At 34.2% G+C, this 10,428-nt stretch overlaps 1 pseudogene; it reads left to right on the forward strand.

The window, feature by feature from the left end:
• The first annotated feature begins 508 nt into the window (after window positions 1–508).
• LOC143538957 (receptor-like protein kinase FERONIA) lies at window positions 509–9,928 on the forward strand (annotated as a pseudogene).
• The last annotated feature ends 500 nt before the right edge of the window (window positions 9,929–10,428 follow it).

The following is a 10,428-nucleotide window of genomic DNA, read 5'->3' on the forward strand; positions in this document are numbered from 1 at the left end:
CGATATCGGTTAGTCCTTTACATTAACGACAATAAATCCAAAAAGGAAATTAGTAAATGCCCAAAAATAGTATTAGCACTCGTATAGGTTATGATAAAACAAACATATTTAAAGCGATGTGTATAATCAGTTGGTAAAACTCTCGCGGTGTGGCTGCATGTCGATACGAATTCATCGGTATCAAGTAAAACACCGAAAAAAAACACAAAAAAAGAAATTTCGTCAACTTCAAAATATAACAAATTAACATATTCATAAAAATCTGATCGTCGGTAGAATAGTACGCAAGTTTGACTCGGCATATCCATGAAACAACCCCTATTCCACCCTACACGGTCTAGACTTTGTTATAATTATGCGTTACACGTATTAATTGGCCTTTTTACGTACCAAATGAGAAAGATTCCCGTTGACTTTTCATCCAACTTGGCCATACTCTGCACGTACTTCAAATAGTCACCCCCTTGCTTCTTTATATTGTACCAAGCTTCTATCACATTTTTCCATTATGGACTCTTCAACTGGAGAGTCAACTTTAGCACAACCGTGTGTCCATTTTTCTCTTGCAGATATTCAATCTGCAACCAACAACTTTGATGATAAAATGGTCATTGGACGTGGAGGTTTCGGAAAGGTGTACAAAGGTTGTTTTCACACTGATGAAACTAGTCAAATAGTGGCGGTCAAACGGTTGGATCCTAGGTCCCAGCAGGGGGCAAAAGAATTTTGGGCTGAAATTGAGATCGTCTCTGAGTTGCGACACCGTCACTTGGTGCCTCTTATCGGTTTTTGTGACGATAACGAGGAGATGATCCTTGTTTTCGAGTATATTCCTCTTGGAACGTTATACGAACATCTACACATAGCTTATACTCCTTTAAGTTGGGTGGAACGTGTCAAGATAGCTTTAGGTGCTGCTCGTGGGTTGGACTACCTTCACACAGGCACCCAACACGGAGTCATACACCGTGACGTGAAAAGTTCCAACATTCTTATAGACGAAAACTGGGCCGCTATGATCTCAGATTTTGGGCCGTCCAAAATAGGCCCAACCAATCAATCAATTTCCTATATAGATGCCAGTGTCAAAGGTACATTGGGGTATCTTGATCCAGAGTATTTTTATACAAGCAAATTAACGAGGAAGACAGATGTATATGCATTTGGGGTTGTATTATTTGAATTGCTATCCGGAAGCAGGTCCGGCTCAACGTCCTCGGAGGCCCAAAACTAACAAAAATGTTGAGGCCTTTTTATTTTCTTTTCTTTATGCGTATAGCGCTAGAGAGTATACAAGAATTATAGAATATGGATGATATGCCGTGATAATGGATATGAAGCATTCATCCTTAGCTTGTGTCTCATCATTGAGTTACTAATTCTAAAACAACTCTACTTTCAAAATCTCATAATATATATTTCATTTAAGATGGAGGCCTGGAGGCCTAAAGCCGTTGCCTCATTTAGCTTACCCACGAGACGGCCCTGTCCGGAAGGCTTGCAGTAGATGAACGAAATGCGGACGAGCAATATAGTTTGGTAAGGTGGGCTAGAAAATGTGTAAAGGAGAGAAAATTAGGTCAATTGGTTGATTCGAATATTAAGGGAACAATTTTTCCAAGATGCTTAAGACGGTTCGCTCAAATTGCATATCGTTGTGTGCACAGTGATCCAAAAGAACGGCCTACCATGACTGAGGTAGTGGCCTCACTTCAGGCTTTAATGGAACTACAGGAGAGATCTAACCGTTCTGCCGAGTTATCAGGCATAAGGGGTTTCAGTTGGAAGATTCATAATTATTTTGTTCCGGCGATCACCAAACCAAACTCCGGTATACAAAATATTTTCGTTAGTGTGTTCATAACTAATTCAAATTAACATTTGTAGCAATGATTTTTTACTTGCATTTTCTAGAGTAATTTTTCGCTTTCCTGACTCTATAAGCTTTTACCCTTTTTTATTCATATTCTAAGACCAAAGTGGATCAATTTCACCAAGTAATCTCGACAACAACCTGAATCAGCATAAGGAATCAGTGATCAGAGGCACAAAACTGTTCACATATGAAGAACTGAAACTTGCTACGCGGGACTTTGAAAATGACATGCTTGGGTGCAGGGAGATATGGAATGGTTTACAAGGGTTTGGTAGATAACACCGAATTGCTTATTGCAGTTAAGAAACTATATCGCTGCGCACTTGTAAGTCCTGAATATCCCAAGTAAAGAGTGGTATTTTAAACATTATAAATATTTCATATTTATAGCTATTGGTTTGAAAAGCCAAAAGCAGTATATTGTAGTTCTCTAGACGTATGCCTCAAACAAACTAATGGTTGTGCTCTTCCATTTATATCATTTTACGAAAGGGACTCACGTTTGAAAGTTCATCACCATTGAATGCAGTGTGATCTGGAAGTGTTGAATAGTTTCCGTCATCCCAACCTTGTCAAGCTCATAGGATATTGCTTGGAAGGCGATCGACTCTTCCTTGTGTATGAGTTCATGCATAAAGGAAACCTTGAGGATCTCTTTCATAGTGGTAAGCAGCAAAATTAATTCCACATAATGTGTATAACTAGATACAACTGAATTTAATGGGTTGTAGGAGCTCTAGCACGACTTCCGTTGGTTACAAAGGTGAAAATTGTAGTAGAAATTGCCCAAGGGATTATTTTCTTGCAAAATACACTATCAAACATAACACAGCCGAGAGTTAGCGAGTCCCCGCTTTACAGACATAAGATATTGCTGGATGAGGTATACCTTAAGCTCTTCTCCTATCAACATTAAATTTACTTGGATCATGATCAATATAATATAAGGTCTTTACATTCCTATAAACCCCACATCAGAGAACCTGTTAACCTATTGTCCTATTTTGTGTTTTACCTAATAACAGTTGACATTGTGACTAAATATCTTGATTTGCAAATATTAAGCTTATAATAAATCTCTATAAGCTATCTAGTTTGTGGGAAAAAAGTTTAATACTTTTTTGTAGTAAGCATAATCAAACTGGAATACGCTACCAGGGTAGTTTTATTAAAATACAATTTACTACTACTCGTTTGGGGTAAACAGCTAGCTAGAACAATAGTAATGCCCAAGATGAACGAGTTTAGGAAATAAACATAATTGCTTGGTGTTTATGTCGTGAGATGAACCAAGGGTGGAGGTATGAGTAATTTGGCAGTGTTAAAGGGGAAGAGAGGTGCTGACCAATCAAATGAAGCCATTTGGCCATGGGTCAGGTGTCCCACTGAGCAACCACTACACATAGTCTTAGGGTAGACGTTATATATGTCTTTACGTGATGTCTTACTGAGTTAGTGTTATCTAGATGCCAATATACTTCAGACTTGACATTTCGATCACTATGTGGCTAAGTCCTCAGTGTTTAATCAAGCGTTGTCAAGAACACTTGCGTGGTTTTGTAAGGACATCCACAACAAAAAAAAACTCATGCAAACCGTCACATCATCGTCATGTCATATTTCAAACTTTTCTCAAAAACCTCATTTTTTTTCACAAGAAACCTTTACAAACTCTATTAAAAATATATTAAATATGTTTGTATATGTGTATATTATATAATATGGGTGTTAATGAGAGAGAGGGGTGACCCATACTCAAAGTTTGCTACAAGTTTGCAGTGGCAAACCTATAACAATCCAGAATCCTCTACATTAATGGTGAAGTTTGCCCTTCAAGTCTGTAAGATACCATGTGGGATTGGACCTTGGGGGAACGTAAACCATTGTGGTGAAATTTCATTAATATTGATATGATGTCTGAAGAATACTCTTGTTAAGATGATTATAACTTTCGGCATCTAAGAACCTCTAGAGTATAGGGAAAAGAAGCCCCTAGACCATGGGGTTCGAAGAGGAACCGCCAATGTGGACTTCAACGGGTAACACCCTAGAAGGGTCCAAGGGTTCGAGCCTCAGCAAGGGTCGCATTACTCAATATACGTAGAAATTTTGATTTTTCTTTATTAAAATACCAGTTGAAGTTCGTTCGGATTTGAATGGCCAGTGAAAATTTGCATGAAAATGATCACCGCTTGCTCAAAAAATGCTCGTCGATTCGGCTCGGTTCGATTTGAAAGCAAGCCAAGAACGAGCAAAGCCTCGCTCAGTTTGGTTCGATTCGGTTAGTTTTGCCAGATTTATGTTTATATATATATATGTATATCTATAAAAGTATACTGTTTTTTAAAGTTTTTAAAATTTCCCTCTGTTGTGTTGACTTCAAAGTTCAAATTTAAACAATAGCCGTTAGTTTATATATGTTTTCTTGTTAACTTTGAGTTTTAAACATTTTAAAGTTTAAAATTTAGACATTTTAGAGTTGAAAGTCTCAAATTAATGATATTTTGGAGTTTTGGAAATTAAAAATTGAAAAATTTTTGCGAAATCAAGAAAAACCGAGCGCCATGGTTTTAAACCAAACCATATTCAAGCATAAATATATCGCTCGTTATTTAAATTTAATCCGCTCGATTCGGCTCACTTTCAAACCAAACCAAGTATGAACAGGCTCACGTTCGATTCGGCTTGGTTCATGAACAACCCTACTTGATAGTGAAAGCCTTACAACCCACCTATCCCATTAACCTACAACTATATCCCCAACCTATTTTTAGTTATTTAATTTAAATAATAGTACTCCCTCTGTCCCTTTGAAAGTGTCTACATTTTCATTTTAGTTTGTTCCATTGCAAATGTTCATTTTTAAAATTTATTAACTAATTTCCAACTTTACCCTTACACAAATACAATCATTGAAACTTTTTAAATTTTGTCTTTTTATATATGTAAGGGGCATTATAGTCATTTGTTAAGCAAAAAGTACAATAATTCAAAGTTTCTTAAAATTTGTGTTTTTCAAACCATGACACTTGTTATGGGATGGATGGAGTATTAATATTATAATAATGTTACTATTTATGACTCCAAAATTAGCCAATGTAATTTTTAAAAGATTGAGTTTTGCAATTTGAAAATTAGCAGTGATGCATCTTATTACACACTTGTCTTCTGTTTCGATCAATGTTTTGAAACCCGGACCGGACCGTCCAGTCGGACCGGTCCGACCAGGACCCGCCATGAATTCCGGTCTGATTCACTCATACAACCCGTTTTCTAAAAACTCGGCCGGGTTTGACGGGTTACGGTCAAACCGGACCCGGTGAACCACCGGTTGACCAGGTAATTGATTTGTATAAAACAAAAAAAATCAAAAGAGAACCAGAATATTTAAGATGCAATCAAACCCTGAAGTACTAAATTCGTCATCCATGTCCTCGTTCGCATCTTAATTCTCTTCATTAGGCCTTCTGTTATACACTAGCATGGCTGCTGTGTCGGCAGGCTGCTATTGTTATTGTGCAATATCAAAAGAAAATGGTACAGGGGTTGCTGTTGTGTGGCTGCAAGTTTGCTACAGATCTTGTAAAGAAGAAAGAAAGTTGTCATACGTGTTTTATTTTGTGGTAGTATTAGGGCAACTTCTATTTTATTTACCATATGTGTTATAACTGGCCCATCTAATTGTTTTATTATGGGCTATCAGTTTGGGTTAACAAGACACACAATAATACCGGAAACAAATAACAAATATTATTAGATTATTATTTATTTAATTAATGATATATATATATATATATATATATATATATATATGACGTCAGCCGGGTCAAACAATGGTTCGCCCTCCCGGGTCGGTCCGACTTTTGACCCGGTCCGGGTCAGGTCTGAAAACATTGGTTTCAATATCATCACTACTTTCAGTTTGCTTTGATACACTAAATTTATTCATTTTCCAGTCTACCCATCCCCAAACCATTTTTTAGTTATTTAATTCAAATAAAATATTATTAATATTAAACAATAATAATTTAATATTAAATAATAATGTTATGACTCAAAGTTCAATCAATGTATTTTTAAAAAATTGGGTTTTGTAAATCAAAAATTGGCCACGGTGCAGCTTGTTGTCTGCTAGCCTTTGATGTAATCACTGCTTTTCAGTTTGCTATGGTATACAAAAGTAATTCAATTACAATTTATAATGTTTCAATCTAGATAATAATTACAACTATAATAACATAAAAAAAGGCAAATTGGAAATAAATAATCTCAATAGTTGTGTATTGGCTGATAATAAAGCCAACTTTAAAAATCACTACCAGTGATCCCAACTTTTAAGTATTTTTGTCTTAATGGACCTCCATTAAAATCACTACCAGTGGTCCCAACTTTTACATCGGTCGACTCGTATCGTTTTTTCGAAAAAAGCCCTAGAACATCGATTTGAAACTCGAAAAAAAAAACTTAACGGCGTTAAGTATTTTTTTAATGAGGTTCATTGAGACAAAAAATACTTAAAACTTGTGACCGTTGTTAGTGATTTTAAAGTTATGATTATTATCAGCCAATACACATAAGTTGGGATTGTTTATTTCCAATTTACTAAAAAATAATAATTATTTTAAAATATAAAAAAACAATATAGTAATAATAATAATAATAATAAATATAAATATAATAACAATTTAAAAAATATAATAACTAATAAAAAATATAATACGTTGCTAAAAAAATATAAAATATAATAATAAATTGGAAAGTTTGTTTAAGTTTATGTAATTATTAGTTACTAGTTTGATCCTCCCGTGTTACGGGGGTTTATTTAAGTTTTTGATATTAATCGTTTTGCTATTTATGATGATTTATTTTATTTTTTAACATAGTTTGTTTTAATTTAATACATATATATTAGTTTGTTATTAAAATTTTTAGCGTTTGGGTATTTCCAATTGAGATGTGTAGGTTTTTTAGATTTTTAAATTAAATAATATAACATCCAAGACTCGAACCAACAAACAAATCACTTAAAGTCGACGACCGAATTAGGGTTCGTCAATACAATCTTATCATTAAATCGACAGCCAATTTGATACATGTACTAATTTGGTACCCGTCACGTACCTGTGTAATTACCAATACCCGGACACATTCAGGTTGTTTGTTACTCGTACCGATACCAATTTCAAGATCGTTGAAAATTTGGAAATAAAAAAGCAAAGTGGTACAAAAACGGTTATCGTACCAAAATACCCGTACCAATACCCCTACCCGTACAATACCGAAAAATTTGATAGGAGTATTGGTACGCGTTTTTATTGATTTTTGGTACGAGTACAATCGGGTACAGATACGGGTACTGTCCCACGCTCATCCATAAATCTTTGATTATTAAGGGGTTATTTCACAAATAAATGAGATGTTATAACCCGTTTAAGGGTTATCCGAATTTGGCGAGACTCATAACCCGCGAAAATTATTGTTTAATTATGAAAGAGTTTCACAAATAAATGAGATATTATAACCCATTTAAAGACTATCTGGGTTCGGTAAGACCCATACCCGTGATTTCGGGTCAAATGCATGAGAAACCTTCATTTAGAAAACAAGCAATCTGGTTTGATCTAGAGAATGGGGGAACAACCTGAGAGAGACACATAAGATTTCATAGTATGCAATTATATAGATAGTTAGATTAGTATAATTAAGAAGTTTGGTATCACGAAAGATTTTTTTGGAATATCTTATTTGTTTTGTTTATGGGAAAATCATTTTAACACTTAACCAATTATGATATCTTGATGTGTTGGTTGTTGCAAAGTTTTTTAATGCTTTAGAAAATAGAAAAGCCATTTAAGTTCAAACCACTTATGAAGCCAAATTATTTGGTATTTTTTATTTTTTTTTTTGGGAGAACTCCATTCTTTTTACATATTTTTTTGGTTTTTTTTAGTTATTTTATGTGTGTTATTTTTTGTTTAAATATGTGATATATATATAAGAGTTTTGGGCGCCACAAAGTACGTCTTTGGGCCTCTTTGCTAGGGTTGTTCAAAAGTATCTGAATCTGAATCCGTATCCGAAATTATCCGACTATTCGTATCCGAAATATCCGAAAATTCGGATATCCGAAAATTCGGATTCGGATATCAATTTTCATATTTTTCGGATAGTTCGGATATCCGAACTATCCGATTTATTAATTTAAATATTTTTTAATTTTATATTATATAACTAATATAACCAAGAACACACATCTACATCTATTCAAAATACACCTCTTCTCTTCTCCAAACTCAAACCCTTGATCCAACCTCCACTCTCTTCCATAGATCCAGCCTCCAATCTCCCTCCACCATCGTCGGCATCGACTACCGGCGTAAATCACTCGCCCGGATCCACCTCCACTCCCCCATGACACTCGTCGGTCGTCAGTTACAAGTCCGGCTCATAGTCCCATAAATCGCTCAGTATGCCATGAATTTTGTATTGGTACGAAATATACCGAATCGGAATTCGTTATCGTTTCAATCGTTGTTCAATTCATGTACTCAATTCGCCAGTTCGTCGATCCAATCTAACGAATTTTGTGTCCCAATTGAACAAAATCGGTGTTCTAATCTAATGAATTTGGTGTTCCAAATGAACGAATCCAGTTCCAATTGTTCATTTTCTCTCCTGAAAGAGGAAGAGGGAATAGATAAATGAAGAAGAAGAAAAAGAAGAAGAAGAAGAAGAGAGCGACTGTAATCTGTATATTATTTTAGGGTTTTAAAAGTTTATATAATTTAACATTAACTCCCTACTCTTTCATCCTTAACATTTAATCCCTTAAGTTTATAATTTTTACATAAAAACTATTAAAAATGTAAATTAGTTTGTGTATTCTAACAATTAACCCCCTCTATTCTCACTAGTTTACATTTGATCCTTAATCTTATATATTTATACATAAAAAGTATTAAATTAAATTTATAATATATATAAATTATATATAGCTAGTTTTTTATTTGGGTTTTTTTACAAAACGGTAATTAATCAGCCCTAGTCGGGATTTTTACAAAACTACTATGTCTAAGTTATAACATTATTTCACTCATTCTTTCCACAAAATGATTTTTCTTTGAATGTTAAGCATCATTTCTACATACAACCTTATTATTTTCACATTACCATTACTTCTATGTTGTTATTTAATTTGATTAAATAATTAAGTATTGAATTAGTATGTACTAAAATAATTAAGTAGTTAAATTTGTAAGCAATTAAAAAATTAAGTAACGACTGCAAGACGAGTATGTGCGTCGCAATCCATGGCAAGAACACAATAACGTATCGAAAGATCAATGGCATAAACCAAGAGCACAATACGTCTCGGATTACTAATTTCAATTATGTTTTAATTATATTCAATTTAATGTGTTATGTTTTAATTATATATTTACATGTAAGTTTGTTGATAATTATATTTTTAAATTACATGATTAAAAGTTATATTTTCATTGAGTTTTTTTTTCTTTTGAGAAGGCCACCAATTTACACATCCTGTTATTTATTGGACAAATACATACATATGCATATGACTATTCAAAATCAAGATTTGTAGGCTATTTGGGCAAGTACAAAACAAGCGAGAAACCTAGCATATAATTGTGAATAACTCTTGCTGCCTTTAACCTGTATAATATAAATTTGCAGCATTTTGGGGCAAAGCTTTTAGATTATGATGTTACTCTTTTGGTCGACGGACAATATAGCATGGCATATCCAGATGATGATGGGATGGAATTAGTGCTAGAGAGTAATCTCTCTGGTTATGAAGTAGTATTCATGGAGGTCCTAACAGGGGAGCGAATCTATAATTTAAGTAGAGCACTGTCTATTGATCTTTTCTTCCGTCAATGTGGAAAACTGTCATTGCGCCGCATAGCACAATTATGTTTTAAAATCTGCAATGAAGTGGACTCAAAATCAAAGATGGTAAGAATCTTGAAGGAGCATGACGAGTTGATACAAAGGAGATTAAAGAGCTGGTTGCTTGATCAACAGAGATAGGGGCCTAGGACTACTAATAACGTGTCACTTGTTAATATCCATCCATTTATATCATGTTATGGTCAAGTCTACGATCAACTTGGTTGACTGGCAAAGTAGGTTATTCTAACAAAGTACATTGAAGGATGACCCATTTAGGCAAACTTGGTTGATCTATCCAAATGTAAAGAACGGCCCTTTTAAGCAGATTGGGTCCAAACATATTAACATAAGAAACTAGTTTTACACCGGGTAGTTTAATGTAAAGAATTACAGAGGTCGTTGGTCCTTGGATGAGGATAAATGTATTTGGGGTTTGAACCCTGATGAAGGCTATTCTGTTAAGTTAGTATTATTATTAATAGATTCATTCTTTCTGCTAGTAAAGAATTCAAGTTAGTATTTCCTCATTTTTGCTGTAGTACAAAATATTAGAGAGCATCCGTATATCTACTTTCTACATGATATTGAGAAAAAAAAAATACAAAGAACATCTAAAACAACACTACTTGAATTCTCTA

This window comes from Bidens hawaiensis, unplaced genomic scaffold (genome assembly GCF_021521415.1).
Source record: "Bidens hawaiensis isolate Kalapana, Puna unplaced genomic scaffold, B.hawaiensis_p1.1 tig00011786_1, whole genome shotgun sequence".
Classification (NCBI taxonomy): domain Eukaryota; kingdom Viridiplantae; phylum Streptophyta; class Magnoliopsida; order Asterales; family Asteraceae; genus Bidens; species Bidens hawaiensis.